At 43.0% G+C, this 23,244-nt stretch overlaps 1 pseudogene; it reads left to right on the plus strand.

The window, feature by feature from the left end:
- Positions 1 to 552: 552 nt before the first annotated feature.
- Positions 553 to 2,746, plus strand: LOC115897444 (annotated as a pseudogene).
- Positions 2,747 to 23,244: the final 20,498 nt, after the last annotated feature.

Genomic DNA, 23,244 nt, shown 5'->3' on the forward strand with positions numbered 1-23,244 from the left:
CTTCAAAACCAAAACAAAACGAAACACAACAAAAAGAATAAGACATGGTACTTATGAAGACGAGAAAACATCAGTCCACAAGGAAAGTATTGGCAGTGTCCACCTCCACATGGCAACGGACCAAGCAATGTGACCCACAGAAAGGAGCGGTATTAACCCACAGAGCGACCGAGAATAACACGCCTGATGCGAGGGCATTGAACACATTTGTACTTTGCAGATTCAGAAAGCAACAGAAAAGACGGACGGTGGTAAAAGAGACAGAGCCCTGCTTCCCTCTCCCTTTTCCCTTCCTGATGAATCCTCATAGCCAGGACCCTCAGCCTCATTCCGTGTGCAGCAGCTGCCATCCTCTCTGGGTCCACCCCTGCCCCGCCCTGGGACTGTTACCTCATTCCCTCCAGGAGTCCAGGTGCCCCCAGGGTGTGGTGCAGGAGCCTGCGGGGAGGTCCTTTGTTCTCATCAGGGTCTCCCTGGGAGGGACGCAGCCACCGCAGCTGGTTGGGGCCTGGCTTCCCCAAGGACAGGACTTTCCTTTCCCATTCTCTTTGGATGACTATCCCTGGGCTGGGACATGAGGCCAGCAGAGTGCAGGTCACCCTTAGGGCCCCCCTCTTGCTGCTGGGGCTCTGGGCACTCCTGGCTCCAGTCTGGTGTTCTCAAGGCCGTCCCTTGTGGCATTACGCATCCTCCGAGGTGTGATTCCCAGAAGGAGACGCACCATGGCAAAGGCCTTCAGTTTCCCGGCTGGCTGTCCTACCCTGCGTTTTGGGGGTCAAAGACACGTCGTTCACATGCGGAGAAAACACCTTCTTTGGCCCAGACATCTGCTGGTGACAACTCAGGATGACCAAGGAGCCTTGCAGGTGGATGACCCCTATATCCCTCCAGACTGCTACTACCTCGGCTACCTGGAGGAGGTGCCTCTGTCCATGGTCACAGTCGACACGTGCTATGGGGGCCTCAGAGGCATCATGAAGCTGGACGACCTTGCCTACGAAATCAAACCCCTCCAGGATTCCCGCAGTTTGAACATGTTGTTTCTCAGATAGTGGCGAGTCCAACGCAACGGGGCCCACATTTAGAGATGGTGACAATGAGGAGACAGACCCCCTGTTATCTGAAGCAAATGACAGCATGAATCCCAGGTTATCTCCATCGCTGTAGAGTTCTCATAGAAGTAATATAAAAGGCCACGGTCAATGTTCCAACTCATATTATCGTATATATGGCAATATTACAACGTGTTGCAAAGAGGTGGTCCAGATGTTCAGTGTCATTGACAGCATTGTTCAAATACTGATCTGCGGTAACTAGATTTATATTTGACGGTATATAATAGTCGTGACCCAGCCCCTGTGAATGACAATCGATATCATAGTGCAATGATTAACTATTTTAGAAGAACCTTTTTTGATACTTTTCGTGTTCATTCTTCCACACTACTTACTAAAGACGCACCACATGAATCTAACTATGAACCAAAAAGATATAGCTTCTGTTCACATTTAGGCCTTATACACATTGGTACTCTAGGCAGACATTATTTATTGGTAGCCGTCATAACAACCCACAAACTGATGAGAAGTTTTGGTGTGGGTTATGATTATAAATACTGCACATGTCAGAGAAGGACCTCCTGCATTATGCAGCGATATCCTGGGATGACAGATGCATTCAGTAACTGTTCTTATGGACATTTACAAAATTGTTTTGTAAATTCAGCGCAGTGCGTTTCAAAGCACTCGCTCCAGTGTATAACGAAACCGTGACAACGGTTCTCTGTGGAAACCTCATCGTGGAGGGAGGGAGGAATGTGACTGTGGCTCCTTCAAGCAGTGTTATGCCAGTCGTTGCTGCCGAAGTGACTGTCACTTCACACCGGGGAGCATCTGTCATCTAGGAGACTGCTGTACAAACTGCAGCTTCTCCCCACCAGGGACTCTCTGCAGGACCTATCCAAATATATGTGACCTTCCAGAGTACTGTCACGGGACCACCTTGACATGCCCCCCAGATTTTATTTGCAAGATGGAACCCCGTGCACTGAAGAAGCTACTGCTATCATGGGAACTGCACTGACCGCAATGTGCTCTGCAAGGCGATCTTTGTTGTCGGTGCTAAGGATGCTCCTGAGGACTGCTATGACATCAATCTTGAAAGTTACCGATTCGGACATTGTACGCGAGAACGAACAGCTATCGCCTATGAGGCTTGTGTAGGAAAAGATAAGTTTTGTGGAAGACTGCAGTGTACCAACGTGACCCCATCTTCCCCGGCTGCAGGAACATGTTTCATTCCATCACTCAGTGAGAGGAAGGTTTCAGTGTTTTGGATTGGGATGAACACCGTGCAACAGGCCCAACTGATGTTGGGCGTGTGATAGACGGCACTCCTTGCACTGATGGAACTTCTGTAATAACACCCAGTGCAATGCGACTATCACTTCCCTGGGCTACGACTGTCACCCTGAGAAGTGCAGTCACAGAGGGGTCTGCAACAACAGAAGGAACTGCCATTGCCATATAGGCTGGGATCCTCCACGGTGCCTAAGAAGAGGTGCTGGTGGGAGTGTCGACAGCGGGCCACCTCCAAGAAGAACACGTTCGGTCAACAAAGCCAGCAGTCAGTGCTGTATCTGAGAGTGGTCTTTGGTCGTAATTGCACTGCTCTTTGGGACGGCCACAATGCACAAACTCTCAGGACCACCACCGTTAAGGAAGTGACAGTTACTGACCCAGAATAAGACTAATTCAGCCTCCCGACCCCGGTAAAGATACAGAGAATATAACAGCAGAATCTATGAAACAGGATCACGGTGGGGGGATGCCAAAGGTCAAGTCCACATTTCTTGAAGTCTGCAGGAGGCACAGGGTCCTGTCTCACATCATGGGTAATGGGAGGCGTTGGCTTCTGTCTCAGGTTCGGTAGGTTGCTGATGCTCACTCTGAAATAAATCTTCATAAACACACATTGGTGCCCTCCACATTTTCTTAGACTCTGCTGGGAGCCCAAACTTGGCCAGAGCCTCTGGCCTGGAGAGACCTGAGTGAGCATCTGGCTCTTGACCTGAGGTCGCTGGTCCAGAAGTAACAGAAGTTGCCACCAGCTCCTTACAGGGCCCATTCATGACATTTCTCCAGAAGTGAGCTCCAGAGCAATGAGCTTCCTCATTCCCCAGGTAATCTGTCCTTCTCTAAACCCAAAGTCAGTTTAGGTGACCCAGGCTACTCCCTGTTCCCTGTCTCTTCCTCACAGGGATGCTGTGGGATTTGCAGTGAGAGGGACCTGGGTTCAAATTCCCCACCAAGCAAATCCCCCTACCTGGGTCCCAGCTTCCCGTATGTGGGAAAATGAATTCCTGAGGTTGATTGCTGCATGCAATGAAATTCAACTAGAAAAATAGGCGGACGTGCGGGGCAAGCTCTCTGGCATTCAGTGTGAGCTGTGTGAGTGGCAGCTGCCCCTCCCTTCCCGCCCCACATTTCCTTGAACTGAAACGGGAAGGGAAGCTGAGTTAGTCGTGATGAGGAAGAGAAACCAGGCTTGTAGCAGCACAGGCTGGTCCGGGTGAAAACAGGGCTAGGTGTGTTGCTAAGTTATTGTGAAGGAAAATGAAAGTTAAAATGTATAAAGAACTGAATGAAATAACATTTTATTTTAAATTAAAATTCACAATAATATTGACTTTTAAAATGCAGTGTAGATATGTCACAGAGAATGTCAAACGCAAAGCCCACAAACGGAAGAAATCACACTTCCCATACCGTCCACAGAAAACCGCTGATATTCTAGAGTAGTACTGAGATCTAGCATTCTTCTGAATACACCTGTGGTTCTAGCTGCCCTGCTTCCATAACATTGTTTAGAATTCCCACCCCTTTCTCCAAACACAGCTTGATATCCTTTCTCTCAACCTGCTTAGAAATTTCCTTCATTCAGCTGACATAAAAGATGTGAGCAATCCATTCCTGTTCCCCTCTCAGTGTATTTTATTATTTTGTGGGTGAATGCTAATGGACAGTTACCTGTGAGGTCAGTGAATACGATGCCCTCCTGCTGTGTGCCCTTCGGGTGTGAGGTCTTTTGCTGATAGAGCAGCAGGCCCGCCCCACCCTTTTTGCATCTCCACCCCCCACCTCACACTCCAGCTGACCTCTCTCCTGTGGCCTGGGGTATTCCCCGGAGGCAAAGATCACCCCTCTCTCAAGAGCCCACTCACTTGGTGCCCATGCAAGACCACCACGCTTGGCACAGCCCCACCTCATGTCAGGGCCTCTGTCCCCTTCCCCACCCCCTAAGCAGATGGGACCGGCAGGGACACTGCTCAGGGCAGGGGGCGGAGGTATGCGTGGAAGAAAGGCAAATGTGCATTCTGTTGGAGAAATATTATAGGTAGTTTGAGCAAAAAATCTAATGCCGTGTGAACTTTTAGAATGACACATATTTTAACGAAGAATGTGACCAATCGAGTTCATGTTGAAGTCAGGTAAACACTATTTAGAGCAACAACAATATCAAAAACACAAGCCAACAGTTCACCAAGAGAAACCACGGTTAACACCATGGACATGGTCTTCCAAGAGCATCAGCACTTAAATCCTCGAAATCTGCATGCCTCAGCACCTGTTGTCTTGAGCTGCCCTCCTGTGTGTTCTAATCACTCCTAACCACGGGGCCTGCACTGTGGGAGATCCGAGCTGTGCCAGGTGGAGGGAGCAGAACAACTGCTACCAGGTTGTTGGTGTGGATGCCGAGGCTGCCCGAGCAGGTGTAAACTCCCACCTGTGGGCCAGGGAAGAGTGCACAGGAGACATGTCCTGGGCATAGGGTGAGGGAGAGCCGTGGGGGCTCTGGGTTCTGAGGAGGGTTCTGGCCTGGCAGGGACAAGACCAACCAGCACGTGAGGCCAGGCTGGAGTCTGGACCTCTGAGGCTGTAAGGGTCATGGACAGCTTGGCCCAAGGGGTTGTCCTGGTTCTCAGTGGGGTACTTTCAAATGTTCCTTCTTCCTCCAATCCCCCTCCTCCTCTCTTTCTGGAGTGGGTCCACTCCCAGAGTCTGCAACTCTGCATCCGTCCTGAACATTGATCTTCCAATTCCATCCTCTTCTCTTCTGCTGTGTCTAAGCTGCTGTGCAGCCACCTGCTGTAATTTACTGTTGTATATTTAATATTGTACCATACATCTGTTCTGTTTCCTTCGTCATAAATGCTTCATTTCATGCTCGGCATCTGAGAACACAAGGCCTTGTCAGCTGTCACCTCCTTCCATTCTCTGTTTCCTTCCTCCTATCCCCATGTTTGCTCATCATGTCCAGTCTCCTGCCATCCTGAATGCTTCTGATGGAAGGTCCGAAATGTCTCATGAGCATTGTGAAGATTCTTTGTAATGTGACCTTGTTCTAGGCAGGAATTCTCCCTCACCCACCCCTGGAAGCCAAGTATAGGCAGATTGCATGCTCAATCAAAGACTGAGCTAACTTAACACTGGCTTTGGTTTGAAGCTTTCTCCAATCTCCAGGGCACAGGATTTCGGGGAGTACAGGTGAGAGTCTGGGTGTTACCCTTCAGGATGTTGTAAAGTCAATTTCACCTAGTCTATGCCACGGACTATGGAAACTACAGATAGATAGATAGATAGATAGATAGATAGATAGATAGATAGATATAGACATAGTTCTGTCCCTCTAGAGAACCCTAATATTTATATATAATATAATATATATTATATATACTACATTATATATAATACATAATATATATTAGATATATTTAATACATAATATATATTTTATATATATATATATTAGAGTTTATTAAGGAGCATTAAACTCACACAGTTACAAGGTCCCACAGTAGGCCGCCTGCAAGCTGAGGAGCAAGGAAGCCAGTCCAATTCCCAAAGCTGAAGAACTTGAAGTCCGATGTTTGAGGGCAGGAAGCATCCAGCACAGGAGAAAGATGTAGGCTGGGAGACTAAGCCAGTCTAGTCTTTTCATGTTTTTCTGCCTGCTTTATATCCTGGCCAAACTGGCAGCTGATTAGATGCTGCCCACCTCGATTAAGGGTAGGTCTGACTTTCCCAGCCCACTGGCTCAAATGTTAATCTCCTTTGGCAACACCCTCACAGACACACCCAGGATCAATCCTTTGCATGCTTCAGCCCAATCAAGTTGACACTCAGTAGTAACCATCACAAGTCCACCCCTTGTCAACTTGAGCCCACACGAATCTCCTGAGATCATACATAAGCTTCAAACAAAGACAATAATAAGGTCATAATTACACCTAATGTAATACAACTATCTTTTGTACAACCAGAAATGCACCAGTCCCCAACCCAAATGCTATTACATGAAGTTAAGAACACTTAAATGCTGATACGAAGTCAATAAATTTTATGTCACATGATAAAGGAAAAAAGAAATAAAATGAAGGAATTTTCTGAGTACAAGGGTACACATGCACAAACATGCTTTTAACAAAAGAAGGAAATACTGATGACAATTACAGTCCTCATTTCTGCAACTGACCATGTAGTTGTAGCTGGTATTGATGCCTACCTTCTTCTACTACCCATTCTGTATTCCCTTTGCCTTCAGCAAGCATCACAGCAGGTCGTGGTTTTTTTTCCTAGTGGAGTGACACAAACCTTCATTCCTGAAGGGTCTGGGCCATTCATAGTCCTGCCTGGATTGAGCTGTTATAGTCTCCCATCGACCTTAATGACAGGGCATGGGAATGCTAAGAGACGCCCTAATGGATCGCCTGTATTCCATACATACTCTTCCTTACCTCCATTGTGGAGTAATAGACTGATTGCATCTTGATAGTCCAGGTCAGCCACCCAGTCAACACTGCAACTCCCTTCTTAGCCTGTGGACTTAAAGGTAGGAGGGCCCAAAGTGTCCAGGTGGCAATCTTAACTTCCAGTTTAATGGAATTGTTGTTGTGTCTCCTGACAGCAGCATTATTCCCATTGGAACTAAGACCTCTAGGCCAACAGAATGTAATGTCATGGGAACAGGAAGCAAAAATTTTGCTAGTGGATCACTGGGGGCGATGGTGAATGGTGCCACTTCCACTTCCACCCTTGACTCCCGCATCCATGAATTATGGCTATGGGAGAAACAGGACCATATATTGGATGCTGATTCAGAGCATACACGGTCTTCCGGAGAGCTTTGGCTCAGCCCTGCAAAGTATTGTCACCTAGTTGGCATTGTGACTTCGAAAGGCTATTCCATTTTCCTGTCAATCCAGCTGCTTCAGGATGATGGGGAACATGGTAAGACAAGTAAATCCCATGAGCATGAGCCTACTGCCACACTTCTTTAGCCATCAAGGGAGTGCGTTGGCCAGAGGCAATGCTATGTGGAATACTGTGACAGTGGATAAGGCATTCCATGAGTCCACAGATGGTAGTCTTGGCAAAAGCATTGCATGCATATCTGATGTCAGTGTCTATTTCAGTGAGGAAAAACCTCTGCCATTTCCAGGATGAAAGAGGGCCAATATAATCCAACCTGCCACCAGGTAGCTGGCTGATCACCATGAGGAATGGTGCCTTTTGGGTAGAGACACAGAACCAAACCATATCATGCCACCCCAGCCCCTCTCCAATCTCATGTTCTCTTTGCATTTCAAAACCAATCATGCCTTCCCAACAGTACCCAAACTTCTTAACTCATTTCAGCATTAACTCAAAAGTCCAAGTCCAAAGTCATATTGGAGACAAGGCAAGTCCCTTCCATCTATGAACCTGTAAAATGAGAAAGAAGTCAGTTACTTCCAAGAAACAATGGGGGTAGAGACATTAGATAAATGCTCCCATTTCAGATGGGAGAAATGGACCAAAATAAAGGGGCTACAGGTCACATGCAAGCCCAAAATCCAGTGGGGCAGTCATTAAATCTTAAAGCTCCCAAATAATCTCCTTTGACTCCATTTCTCACATTCAGGGCATGCTAATGCAAAGTGGGGGCTCCCACAACCTTGGGAAGCTCTTACTCTGTGACTTTGCAGGCTTTGCAGCTCTGATCCCATGGCTGCTCTCATGGGCTTTGCAGAGTTCAGCCCTTCTGGCTATTCTCATTGAGTGCCTGCAGCTTTTCCAGGTGCCCAGTGCAAGCTGTTAATGGATCTACCATTCTGGAGTCTGAAGGATGGTGGCCCTCTTCTCACAGCCCCATTAGTCACTGCCCCAATGGGGACTCTGTGTGGGGGCTCCAACCCCCCATTTCCCTTCTGCACTGCCCTAGCAGAGGCTCTCCATGAGGGCTTTGCCTCTGGAGCAGACTTCTGGCTGGACATCCAGTCATTTCTATAAATCCTCTGAGATCTAGGCAGAGAATCACAAAGCTGAACTCGTCTCTTCTGCACACCCACAAGCCCAACATCATGTGGAAGCCACCAAGGATTGGGGCTTGTACCTTCTGAAGCAATGGCCTGAGCTATACTTTGGACTTTTAAAGCCACAGCTAGAGCTGGAGCAACTGGGACACAGGGCACCAAGTCCCAAGGCTCCACAGAGCAGCTGGGCCCTGTACCCAGCCCATGAAACCATGTTTCCCTGATAGGGCTCCAGGTCTGTGGTTGGAAGGGCTGCTGCAAAGATCTCTGACATGCCCTGAAAATGTATCCCCTGTTGTCTTGGTTATTAATATTCATCTCCTCATTACTTATGCAAATTTCTGCAGCCAACTTGAATTTCTCCCTCGAAAATGTGGCTTTTTTTACTACCACATGGCTTGGCTGCGAATTTTCCAAACTTTTATGCTCTGTTTCCCTTTTAAACATAAGTTCCTATTTCAGATCATCTCTCTCAAGTGCAAAAGTTCCACAGATTTCTAGGGCAGGGACAAAATTCCATCAAGTTTGGTTTAATATATTTTAGAGAGGCATGAGACATCAATCAAATACATTTAACAGAACCATTGGTTTGGTCCAGAAAGGTGGAACAACTCAAAGCAAGGGCTTCCAGGGTATAGGTGAATTTAAACATTTTCTGGTTGACAATTGGTTGAGTTTTTCTAAAGACCTGGGATAGATAGAAAGGTAATGTTAAGTCCAAAATTCTTTTGAAGTCTTTTAGTGGTTGCCCTTAGAGACAATAGGTGACAAATGTTTCCTATTCAGATCTTAGTTCATCTCTTTAGGATTGGGAGGTTCTAGATGCAAAAGATCTAGCTATATTGACAGAGATTCTTTACAGATGCAAATTTTCCCCTACAAAGAACGACTTTGCTGGGCCATTTCTTTCTTTCTTTTCTTTCTTTCCTCTTTTCCTCCTTTCCTTCTTTCCTTCCTTCCTTCCTTTCTTCCCTCCCTCCTCTCCCTCTCTTTCTGTCTTTTCTCTTTCTCTTTCTTTCTTTCTCTCTCTTCTCTTCTCTTCTCTTCTCTTCTCTTCTCTTCTCTTCTCTTCTCTTCTCTTCTCTTCTTTCTCTCTCTCTCTCTCTCTCTCTCTCTCTCTCTCTCTCTCTCTCTCTTTCTTTCTTTCTTTCTTTCATCTTGATGGAATTTTGCTCTAGTTGCCCAGGCTGGAGTACAATGGCACTATCCCTGCTCACCACAAGCTCCACCTCCTGGGTTCAAGCAATTCTCCTGCCTCAGTCTCCCGAGTAGCTAGGATTACAAGCATGTGCCACCACACTCGGCTAATTTTGTATTTTTATTAGACATGGGGTTTCTCCATGTTGGTCAGGCTGGTCTCGAACTCCCAACCTCAGGTGATCCACCAGCCTCAGCCTCCCAAAGTACTGGGATTACAGGCATGACCCACCATGCCCAGCCTGCAGGGTCATCTCAGAGTAGGGCAAAGAAACATCTTTTGGGGTAAAATATTTTGATTTTCTTATTTGTCTCATAATGTTATGCTAGAGTTACTTTGGAAAGTAAATCATGATATATAGGTTTAAATAAAACCCATCTGATGATAATATATGATTTGTAGAGTGTGACATCCCAGACTCCTTATATAGGAACTCGAGCAAGATAAAAAAATCAGAGTTTAGTCCTCACCACCTAAGACCATCTCAGTTTGGACAACACTATTCATGTCACTATCAGCATTTTGATCAAAACCACTCAACAAGTCTCTAGGAAGTTCCAAACTTTCCCACATCTTCCTGTCTTCTTTCAATTTCTTCAAACTATTCCAACCTCTGCCATGGGGAACTTAGTTCCAAAGCTGCTTCGAGATTTTGAGTTATCTTTACAGAAGTTCCCCACTCCTGGTATCAATTTACTATATTAGTCTGTTTTCACATTGCTATAAAGAACTGCCTGAAAGTTGGTAATTTGTAAAGAAAAGAGGTTTAATTGACTCACAGTTCTGTGTGGTTAGGGTCGGGGACTCAGGAAACTTGCAATCATGATACAAGTGGAAGCAGGCATGTGACACATGGCAGCAGGTGAGAAACAGAGAGAGAGATAGAGAAAGAGAGAGAGAGAGAGAGAATGAAGGAGGAACCACCACACATCGATAAAACCATCAGATCTCATGTGTCAGCTTCCCAGCCTCATTCCACCACCTATGCATTTCCCCTCAAAAAGGTGGACATACTTCTCATGCAAATGCATGAAAACCTAATCCTGTTTTGAAGTTTTCTGCTCAGAAGACCAATAATAGCACTTATATTTTAGCAAAGTTATTTGTAATGTGAACATGATTATATTGCCAGAAATAAAATTTTAAAAAATCATTGCAACAATTTTTTTTGAATTATAGTTTAAGTTCTAGGGTACATGTGCACAACGTGCAGGTTTGTTACATATGTATACATGTGCCATGTTGGTGTGCTGCACCCATTAACTTGTCATTTACATTAGGTATTTCTCCTAATGCTATCTCCCCCGCTCTCCCCACCCCACGAAAGACCCCAGTGTATGATGTTCCCAACCCTGTGTCAGAGTGTTCTCATTGTTCAATTCCGACATATGAGTGAGAACATGTGGTGTTTGGTTTTCTGTCCTTGCGATAGTTTGCTCAGAATGATACTTTCAAGCTTCATCCATGTCCCTACAAAGGACATAAACCCATCCTTTTTTATGGTTGCATAGTATTCCATGGTGTATATTTGACTCATTTTCATAATCCAATCTACCATTGATGGACATTTGGGTTGGTTCCAAGTCTTTGCTATTGTGAATAGTGCTGCTATAAACACATGTGTGCATGTGTCTTTAGAGCAGCATGATTTATAATCCTTTGGGTATATACCCAGTAATGGGATGGCTGGGTCAAATGGTATTTCCAGTTTTAGATCCTTGAGGAATCGCCACACTGTCTTCCACAATGGTTGAACTAGTTTAAAGTCCCACCAGCTGTGTAAAAGTGTTCCTATTTCTCCACATCCTCTCCAGCACCTGTTGTTTCCTGACTTTTTAATGGTTGCCATTCTAACTGGTGTGAGATGATATCTCATTGTGGTTTTGATTTGCATTTCTCTGATGGTCAGTGATGATGAGCATTTTTTCATGTGTCTGTTGGCTGTATAAATGTCTTCTTTTGAGAAGTGTCTGTTCATATCCTTTGCCCACTTTTTGATGGGGTTGTTTTGCCTTTTTCTTGTAAATTTGTTTAAGTTCTCTGCAGATTCTGGATATTAGCCCTTTGTCAGACGGGTAGATTGCAAAAATTTTCTCCCATTCTGTGAGTTGCCTGTTCACTCTGATGGTAGTTTCTTTTGCTGTGCATAAACTATTTAGATTAATTAGATCCCATTTGTCTATTTTCGATTTTGTTGCCATTGCTTTTGGTGTTTTAGACATGAAGTCCTTGCCCATGCCTATGTCCTGAATGGTATTGCCTTGGTTTTCTTCTAGGGTTTCTATGGTTTTAGGTCTAACATTTAAGTCTTTAATCCATCTTGAATTAATTTTTGTGTAAGGTGTAAGGAAAGGATCCAGTTTCAGCTTTCTACATATGGCTAGCCAGTTTTCCCAGTACCATTTATTAAATAGGGAATCTTTTCCCCATTTCTTGTTTTTGTCAGGGTTGTCAAAGATCAGATAATTGTAGATGTGTGGTATTATTTCTGAGAGCTGTATTCTGTTCCATTGGTCTGTATCTCTGTTTGGTACCAGCACCATGCTGTTTTGGTTACTGTAACCTTGTAGTATAGTTTGAAGTCAGATAGCGTGATGCCTCCAACTTTGTTCTTTTGGCTTAGGATTGTCTTGGCAATGTGGGCTCTTTTTTGGTTCCATATGAACTTTAAAGTAGTTTTTTCCAATTCTGTGAAGAAAGTCACTGGTAGCTTGATGGGGATGGCATTGAATCTATAAATTACCTTGGGCAATATGGCCATTTTCATGATATTGATTCTTCCTATCCATGAGCATGGAATGTTCTTCCATTTGTTTGTGTCCTCTTTTATTTCATTGAGCAGTGGTTTGTAGTTCTCCTTGAAGAGGTCCTTCACATCCCTTGTAAGTTGGATTCCTAGGTATTTTATTCTCTTTGAAGCAATTGTGAATGGGAGTTCACTCATGATTTGGCTCTCTGTTTGTCTGTTATTGGTGTATGGGAATGTAATTTTTGCACATTGATTTTGTATCCTGAGAGTTTGCAGAAGTTGCTTATCAGCTTAAGGATATTTTGGTCTGAGACGATGGGGTTTTCTAAATATACAGTCATGTCATCTGCAAACAGGGACAATTTGACTTCCTCTTTTTCTAATTGAATGCCCTTTATTTCCTTTTCTTGCCTGATTGCCCTGGCCAGAACTTCCAACACTATGCTGAATAGGAGTGGTGAGAGAGGGCATCCCTGTCTTATGCCAGTTTTCAAAGGAAATGCTTTCAGTTTTTGCCCATTCAGTGTGATACTGGCTGTGGTTTTGTCATAAATAGCTCTTATTGAGATACATCCCATCAATACCTAGTTTATTGAGAGTTTTTAGCATGAAAGGCTGTTGAATTTTGTCAAAGGCCTTTTCTGCATCTATTGAGATGATCATGTGGTTTTTGTCTTTGGTTCTGTTTATATGATGGATTATGTTTATTGATTTGTGTATGTTGAACCAACCTTGCATCCCAGGGATGAGGCCAACTTGATCATGGTGGATAAGTTTTTTGATGTGCTGCCATGGCAACAATTTTTTGTGTCACTTTGTCTAGACCATAGTCTCAGTTATTTAACCACAGACTAACCCAGGTGTTGCTCCAGTGGAATAACACAGGTGTTAGAAAAACCTGTCATCAGACTGGGCATAGTAGCTCACACCTGTAATCTCTGCACTTTGGGAGGCCAAGGCAGGCAGATCACCTGAGGTCACAAGGTGGAGACCAGCCTGGCCAACATGGTGAATCCCCATCTCTATAGAAATACAAAAATCAACTAGGTATGTTGGCTTGAGCCTGTACTCCCAGCTACTCAGGAGGCTGAGGCAGGAGAATCGCCTGAGCCTGGGAGGTGGAGGTTGTGGTGTGCTGAGGTTGTGCCACTGCACTACAACCTGGGGATAAAGCAAGACTCTATCTCAAAAAAAGAAAAAAAAAGAAAAAAAGAAAAAAAGAAAAGAAAAGCCTGTCATCATTTTTTCCTAAGTCAGAAAGGTTGTCCTAGATAACCTAGGTGGGGTTGATTCAATCAGAGCAATGAGAAGCTGATGTAAGGGTGGACCACAGTTGCTGGTCTTCCCAGGAATTCCAGCCTATCCTTCCTGATGATCAGCATTCTTGACGTTGGCCATGCTTAGCCAGGCCTTACATTTGCTGTCACGAGGAGCTCAAAGCACAACAAAGTGTCAATCCTCAACTCTGCCCAAAGTGGTAGGTGAGAGAGGGGACTCTGTGAGTGTGAGAAGCACAAGATCACTTCTACATTAATATCCATTTGAGAAAACTACCATTATTTCCTTGGTGACTAAAGTCCACTTCATTTCCCAAATGTGTCTATGCACAGAAGACAACAGGAGGGGCCAGGCAACGGTGAGTGAAAAAGTCCCCTCAGCCTTCACAGGTCCTGCAGGAATCACAGCCTGGGCCACACCTGAGTTCCAGGCAACAAACCTGAGCCCTAGGATTTAGACCAAAGAATACACACCCTGTGTTTTCAGGGAAGAAAAGGAGACAAGGGAACTGTGAGACGAAGTCTGGAGAGAGGAGAAATGGGAAAGAGCCAACTGGATCTCTTATGAGTCAGATGCGCTTAGTTTTAAAAAAGAAGAGGAGTTAGCTGTGAAAACTGTCAGATTTTAAAGATTCTGGCCCTGGGTGAGCCTCCCTCTTGGCTCCAATCTGAGACCAAAAGAGATTTCCACAGTGGTCTTCACCCCAAGTCTGATTAGAAAATAGTCCCAAGGTTCCCCTGGGCTTCCTCAGGACTCTGATTTTGATGACCAAGGCAGAGTCATTTCTGCCCCCAACATGGCATTCTGGCTCCTGTGAAGTTGACGATGTGTCCTCTTGTTGCAAAAGAAGGAAGGAAGGAAGGAAGGAAGGAAGGAAGGAAGGAAGGAAGGAAGGAAGGAAGGAAGGAAGGAAAGAAAGAAAGAAAGAAAGAAGAAAGAAAGAAAGAAAGAAAGAAAGAAAGAAAGAAAGAAAGAAAGAAAGAAAGAAAGAAAGAAAGAAAGAAAGAGGGAGGGAGGGAGGGAGGGAGGGAGGGAGGGAGGGAGGGAGGAAGGAAGGAAGGAAGGAAAAAAGGAAAACAGTTTTGCATTCAAAGACATCAAAATGTTAGTACAGAATTGTAAATCTGGAGAAATTACTTAGAAGCATTTGATATTGAGGCAGCCCCAGTCACTCACAGGAAGACAGCCCTTAGGACCACCTGCACTTACCCCTGGGGACACCCCAGTGCACAGTGACTAGGATGCTCCCTGGTGGTTCTAGGAACTTCTGCAGTGAGGTTTCTCTCTGGGCTCACACTGACTTCTCACTGTGTCTCTCATGCAGTAATACACAGCTGTGTCCTCCACGCTCAGGCTGTTCATTTGCAGATACAGTGAGTTCTTGGTGTTGTCTCTGGAGATGGTGAATCGGCCCTTCATAGAATCTGGGTAGTATGTGTTGATGCCACCATTACTGATAGCTGAGACCCACTTTAGCCACTTCCCTGGAGCCTGGTGAACCCAGTGCATCTAGTAGCTACTGAAGGTAAATCCAAATGGTGCGCAGGAGAGTCTCAGGGACCCCCCAGGCTTTGCCAGGCCTCCTCCAGACTCCACCAGCTGCACCTCACACGGGACACCTGCAAACAAAGAGGCACCATGATCATAAACTGCCACATATATCCACTGTTTATCTCATTTATATCCACTCACAGCAAATATCCCTACTTCTCCGTGAATCACCTTTTAAAATAGCAACAAGGAAAACCCAGCTCACCCCAAACTCCATGGTGAGTCCTGTGTGTTTAGTCCCGAACACCAAATGGAAACACCTGGGAATCCCAAGACTGGGGCTCCTCTCCCGGGCTGCAGGGTCAGGGCTGGATAGTTTTCATCAGCAGAGGAAGTGCCCTATTTGCATGTCTCCTGCTATATAGCAAGCTCTGGGGTTGGACGCCTGGGAAGAAGGCGGCACCCCGATAAAATGACCGTGACCTGCAGGAGTTTGGTGAAAATAATGGTAAAAAAATGTAGCTGGGCATTGTGGCTCACACCCGTAATCCCAGCACTTTGGGAGGCTGAGCGGGGTTGATCATATGTGAGGTCAGGAGTTTGAGACAAGCCTGGCTAACATGGTGAAACCCCATCTCTACTAAAACTACAAAAATTGGCTGGGTGGTAATGGTGTGCGCCTGTAATCCTAGCTACTTGGGAGTCTGAGGCAGGAGAATCACTTGAGCCTGGGAGTCTGAGGTTGCAGTGAGCTGAGATCACACCTCCGCACTCCAGTCTGGGTGACAGAGTGAGACCCTGTCTCAAAGGAAAATAAAAATGCTGTCTTATTATGAAATTGTGCTGTAATAAACACTTTGCACTGATCTTCCGATTTTATTTTTAAATACTTGTGTAAATTATGTTCTGCAAGAGTCAATGTTTTCACCAATTACAAACGTGGAAGTAAACCCACACATGGATGGGGCTAAGTATGTGTCTAAGAGCTCATGTCTGGGATGAGTGAACCCCGATATCTGGGCATGTGCTCCTCATCACTGGCTCTGACTGCTCCCTAAACCAACTCCAGGACAGAGCTGGGTGTGCCTAGTGTGGTTTGCAGAATCCCCTTCCGGTATTGAGAACTTGTGTGACTTCGCTGCACTCCAGCAGTCACCTGAAAATATGGAGAGAACTAGACTTCAGGCAGATGAATTTTTAGGTATTTCTGACATTTAATATATTTTTATACCTTTCTATTACTCCTTCCTTGTCTAAGTTTCCATGTGTTTCCTTGTAATAAACACTGCGAGGTTTAACGGACGGATAATAAACTTCACATATTTAAAGTGTACAAATAATAAGCATGATGTAACTGTCATATTTATCAAGAAAATGGATAAGTGACTTCCTCTCAACATTTCCTCTTGTTCTTCTATATACTTTCTCCTTTCCCATTCTCATCTTCTACCATTTCTCCAGTAAAATGTTGATCATCTTTATACTTCAGATACATTTTTATTTATCAAAATTGGTAAAAATAAAATAATATAGCATATTTTATTATTAGGTTGGCTTATTTTGCTCAACATAAATGCTTATGTATTTACCTCGCTGTTGTGTGTATTAGACATTTGTTAATTATAAATGATGGGGAGTATTTGAGTTGACAAGTTTACCTCAATTTGTTTTTCTATTAAGCAGCTGAACAATATTTAGATTCTTTAACTATTTTAGGTCTTACTAACAAAATCTGCCACTCAGCTTGGAAATGTACATAGATCAGAAATACATTTTTCTTATTTTTCATAGCAACATCAACTATAACATATAAAGAGAGAATACAGCATTTTGCAATTTTTTAATACTTTATATAACGAAGTTTTAAGACAAATAACAAACCTGAAATCTAGGGAGAGGCAAAGTCAGGGTATGAGATTACCAGAGGTGGAGTTTGGCATATGAAATGCAGGTTGTAACAAGATAAAAATACAAATAAATACTGGGTTGTGTGTTGTAGTGTAAAACTCTCAGGGACAAAATACCAAAGCGATGTTCTATCATCTTTAATATTTTTCTGCTAGAATGGGGACATTCACATAAAAATTTTATTTCCCAAAGTGTCTGAGAGAGAATGAAATCCCATGCTTCCAAAACACATCCAGACCCACCTTCCATATCCCCTCTACAGGACTAATGAATTACTCTGCAGGGACAAGTCACTGAAACCAGAATCCGAGGGACATTGGTGCAACCTCTCAGGTCTTGAGATGGGAACAGAGGTCCCCACTGACATTCTCTTGAGAAGCAGCTCCCCTCTCTTTCTTACAGAATCAGTCTTAATCTGCAGGGCAGGGCAGCATATCTGGAAGGTGATGACACCGTTGGAGAACACTGGAGCTGTGGGAGAAAATGACTGCAAACTCTTCCCAAGGAGAAGGGAAAAGAACACATAGACCAGAATCTTATCTAGATAAGTGTCAGGAACACTCTGATGGTCACAACAAGACCCAGGGCCACAACCCCTTCCTAGGAACATAGCCTCATGAGAAGGATGAGAATCTTCTTTTAGTCCAATGCCTTCCACCAATTTCACAATTGCCATTTAAATACAACACTTTAATCCACCTGAGGAAGTTACAAGAAATCCTCTGTAGAATGGAACAAGGTGAAGATACAAAGCCAAGCAGGAAAGAAACACAAGGTGTCACTGGAGTATCTGCTGTCTCTGGTGGACGTGGAAGAACAGACTTCAACCCTTGACATCCACTGCAAAAGTACATGTCAAATGTAGCTCTGAGGAGATTCACAGACACCTCAATAAGAAAGGCCCATCAAGACAAGATGTGGTTAAATTCAGGCAGAAAATGCATAAAATAAAGTAGTAAGCCAATATCAATTGTTCAACCAAACATATCTGGCCAGCAACAAAAAGTATAACATATATCAATGAGGAAGACCAAAGTCATAATGAAAAAACCATCAGAATGAGATCTGTAAATAACACAAACACAAGAACTACCTAATTAAATATGATGTTTAAAGTGATTAACATTTATATTTAAAAAATGTGTGAAGTCAAATGTGGACATACTGTAAAATTAGGTAACTGAGAGGTGGAAATACTAAAAATGAATCAAATGGAAATGCATAAAATAATCAAAAGCAAGGAAATATGAAACTGAGCAAGCCTTAGGCACGCTCATCAGTAGACACGGCTCAGCTTTTAAATAAAACCATGGGCTTAAAATATGTTACTAGAAATTACAGAAAGTTAATTTCAAAGAAACAAATAGTGAAGATACTAAACAAAATATCAAAAAGTATAGTTTAGATATATTTTAATTATCAAAAATAAAAGTTAGAGATACAGAAAATAATATTTGAAGAAATGATGGTTAAGAATGTTCCAAATTTTGTGAGAGACACAGAAACACAGAACTACAAAGAACAGAGAACCGCCCAAAAAGTAAATGCACACAGACACACACACCACACATCCTCCACGGGCACAGACTTATGCACAAGCAAAAGCTCGCACACCACACACCGTACACCACCCATGCATTTTCTCAACATTATTGTTTTTATTAGTTGCTTGAAAAGTATTTGTTTTTATAGTATGAAACAGAAAGCTAAAATTGAAATTAAAAATTTCTATGCATAGGCCTTTCTATTCCTACCACAATCAGATTCATGATTTGATGTAAATTAATGTAATTGGTGTTAGGAAATATACTATTTCAAAGAAACCTGTTATTTATTTCTGGCTCTGTGTTTATTCATTTGTAATGCGTGCCAATATCATCCTTTCTAATTAACAGGAATTTTTCTTAAGTTGGCACATAATAACTGTTAATATTTGTGAGGTATAGTGTGATATCTTAATACATGTGTGCAATATATAATAACCAAATCAGAGTAACTAGCAAATTTATCAACTCAAATATTAACATTTCTTTGTGTAAATAGCATTAAAAATTCTCTTTCTAGCTTCTTGCAAACAAACAATGTAAAATAAATTGTAAAGTCAACCTACCATGCTGTATAACATTAGAGCATATTCCCCTTGTCTAGCTGTAATTTTGTATTTATAAATAAACATATTCCCCGTCACTCAATTTCATCTCCTTTTCAGCCTTATGTATCTATTATTCTACTTTCTATTTCTATAAAATCAATTTTTTTAGCTTCCACATAAGACTGAGAACATATGCCTATCTTATTTCTCTCAACACAATGGTGTACACTTCTACCTGTGTTGCTGTGAATGCTAGAATTTCATTCCTTTCTTAAGGGTTAATAATATTCCAGTGTGTAAATATACCATGTATTCTTTATCCGTTTTTCTGTTGATGGATGTGTAGGTTGATTTCATGTAACTATTGAGATAGAATAGTGTTGCAGTGAATATGGGGGTGCAGACATTTCTTAAATATTGGGATTTTCATTCTTTTAAATACATATTCAACAGCTGAATTGCTGAATCGCTGAATTATATTGAGTTCTAACTTTACTTTCCATCATGGCTTTATTAACTTAGATTCCCACCAGTGATGTATGAGTATCCCTTTCTATGCATCCTAGCCAGTCTTTATTATTTTTCGTTTTACTGATAATACCCTTTCTTTCTTTTTTTTAGTTTCGCCTTTTTTTTTTTTTTTTTTGAGACGGAGTCTCGCTCTGTCGCCCAGGCTGGAGTGCAGTGACACGATCTCGGCTCACTGCAAGCTCAACCTCCCTGGTTCACGCCATTCTCCTGCCTCAGCCTCCGGAGTAGCTGGGACTGCAAGCGCCCGCCACCACACCTGGCTAATTTTTTGTATTTTTAGTAGAGACGGGGTTTCACCATGTTAGCCAGGGTGGTCTCGATCTCCTGACCTCGTGATCCACCCGCCTCAGCCTCGCAAAGTGCTGGGATTACAGGCGTGAACCACCGCGCCTGGCCAATAATAGCCTTTCTAACAAGGATGAAATGCCATCTCATTGAGGATTTGCATTTTCCTGTATATTATTTATTTTCAGAATTTTATATATACTTGTTGGTCCTTTGTATGTCTTCTTCTGAGAGGTGTTTGGTGGTCTTATTTGCTTATTTTTAATCATACTTTATTACTATTCAGTAATTTGCATTTCTTTTATATTTTTGATATTGATCCCTTGTCATATAGTTTGTAAACATTGTCTCTCATACTGCAGGTTGCCTCTTCACTCTGTCACTTGTTTTCTTTACTGTGCCTGAGCTGGGATTTCTTGACAGAACGTGGAGAGGTGGGCTCAGGGGCTGTGGGACATTGGAGGGGAAGAGATGAACTCAACACCTAGAACCACCTGAGCCGTTGCTCATCATGTGATTTCTGGGTCAATGGTTTGAACAGATTCAGAAGAGTTTTTCTTGGCCTTCTGGGGGCTAAATAATTTGAAGAGAGAATGATGTAACTTATTACTCACAGATGACAGAATGTGATAATTGTACACGTATGTAGGTGTGTAGGGATGGTTTGGCAGTGTTTACTCATCGCCAGAAAAGAGAAAAGTGTCTGCTATGAAAAAAATTATAGCTGTGACATTCATAATTATTATTAATGACAACCGATGCTAGACACTAGACCATGTTATAATGCTAGTGGAAAAACCCAACAGAAAAAAATGTGTCTCAGGAAAAAAAAAAAAAAAGGAAGAGGTCAAAATTTAAACGAGATGCCTTTGAACATTACCAGTAATAAAGATGCCAAAAAGAATCAACCATCATAACCAGAACAAGAATTAAATAACTGTTCATGGGTTTTATGTTGAGAAGATATGGAATTTTCATCTAGTGGCTCATCCCCATCCGCATAATAGAGTTCAGAGAACAAACTAAGAACAGAGTGTGACCTTAAAGGAAGTGGAGGCCAAATGCTTGAGTAGAAGGAGAGTCTGTGTTGGAATCATTGTGAAGTGAAACATGAATTCCACAGAGAAGCCACAGTATTCAAGGTCAGTACCGACTTTACTTGAGTTTAGTGGTGAATACAGCAAAGACAGGTTTCACTGTCCTCATTCAGTTTCTATTTTCTCAGCTCTCTTGGAAGGTCAGTTGTGAACATTGGGAATCTACTTACAACTTAATCACAGCAAGCAATTTTTTACTGAAGGCATAGGTGACAATTGATGGTGATTAAATTTAGGTTATAGAAATTAGTTATTGAAACCTCAATGTCAGTCTCTAGTAATTTATGTAGTAAAATGGTCAGCCTCATCATGGGGCTTTATTATTCCATCTGGGATGAGTGTCCATGTGGGCATATGGTGCAGTTCTAGTCATGGGGGCAAGGGAGATGGTCTGTTGAGGAATTTATGGCCCTTCAGAGGAGAATTGCAGAATTTTTCCCTCCCCACTTCCAGCTAATATTTGTTTGTGACCCTTGGGAATGTTGTCACCGTGTCACTACATGATGAGAGTTACTTGAGGAATGAAGCCGACTTACTGGATGCATCAGTGTGGAAAACTGAGAAAATAAACTGCTTTGGTAAATGAGTTGTCAAATTAGGCAAGCCTGGAGCCACTCACATCCAGGCTTCTTGTTTCATTACAGTGTGATTTACCTCATTGTCAGCTTATGTATTACTCTGTCCTCATGCTGCTATGGAAGAATACTTGAGACTGGCTAACTTACATATATATATATGTGGTGTGTATATATATGTGTGTGTGTGTGTATACATATATATGTGAATATATACATACATATATACATGTATATACATACATATATATGAAGTTTAATTGACTCACAGCTTCACATGGCTCAGAAAACTTACAATCATGGTGGAAGGAATCTTTTCACATGGTGGCCAAGAGAGAAAGGGTGCAAACAGCGGAAATGCCAGACACTTGTAAAACCATCAGATCTCATGAGACTTACTCACTGTCACGAGAATAGTGTGGGAGTAACTGCCCCCATGATCTGATTACGTTTGCCTGGTCTCACTTTTGACATTTGATTATGGGGATTACAAATCAAGATGAGATTTTGGGTGACGTCTAAGCCAAAGCATATTATTCTGCTCCTGGTCCATTCCAGGTCTCATGTCCTCACATTTCAAAACACAATAATGCCTTTTAAATAGTTCCCCAAATTCTTAGCTTATTCCTGCATTAACCCAAAAGGACTAACTTTAAAGTCTTATCTGAAAAAAGACAAGACCCTTCTGCCTATAAGCCTGTAAAATCAAAAGCAAGTTGGTTACTTTTTAGGTACATTGGTTGTACAGAAATTGCATAAATACACCCATTTTAAATGCAAGTAATTGGCAAAAATGAAGAGGCTACAGGTTGCATGCTATTCCAAAATCCAATAGGGCAGTCGTTAAAACTTAAGTTCCAAAATGATCTCTATTGACTCCATGTCTCACATCCAGGTCACGCTGATGCAAGAGGTTGACTTCCAAGGCCTTGGGCAGCTCTACCACTGTGGCTTTTCAGGGGAATGCCCCCCTCCTGGCTGCTTTCATAGGCTGACTATGAATGTCTGTGGCTTTTCCAGGCTTATGGTGCAAGCTGTTGGTGGACTATCATTCTGGGATCTGGAGGACAGTAGCCCTCTTCTCAAGCTTTCCTAGGCATACCCCAGTATGGACTCTGTATGGGGGCTCCAGCCACACATTTCCCTTCTGCACTTTGTTTGAGGGCTCCACCTCTGCAGCAAACTTCTGTCTAGACATCCAGGCATTTACATTACATCTTCAGAATCTAGGAAGAGGTTCCAACCCTAATTATTGACTTCTGTGTATATGCAATCCAACATCACACGTAAGCTGCCAAGGCTTGTGGCTTGTACCTTCTGAAGCAATGGCTCAGATGTACATTGGCCCATTTTAGCCATGATGGGGACTGAAACAGCTGGGATGAAGGGCACCATGTCTCAAGGTTGCAAAGAGCAGGAGGGCCCTGGGCCTGGCCTAGGAAATGATTATCTTTCCTAGGCCTCTGGGCCTGTGATGGGAGGGGCTGCTATGAAGGTCACTGACATGCCCTGAAGTCATTTTCCCCATTGTCTTGGTGATTAATATTAGGCTCCTCATTACTTACACAATTCAAGCAGCCAACTTAAATTTCTCCCCAGAAATGTTTTTTTCTTTTCTTTTCTTTTCTTTTTTGACAGAGTCTTGCTCTGTCACCCAGGCTGGAGTGCAGTGGCATGATTTTGGCTC

Source organism: Rhinopithecus roxellana, chromosome 5 (genome assembly GCF_007565055.1).
Source record: "Rhinopithecus roxellana isolate Shanxi Qingling chromosome 5, ASM756505v1, whole genome shotgun sequence".
NCBI classification, from domain to species: domain Eukaryota; kingdom Metazoa; phylum Chordata; class Mammalia; order Primates; family Cercopithecidae; genus Rhinopithecus; species Rhinopithecus roxellana.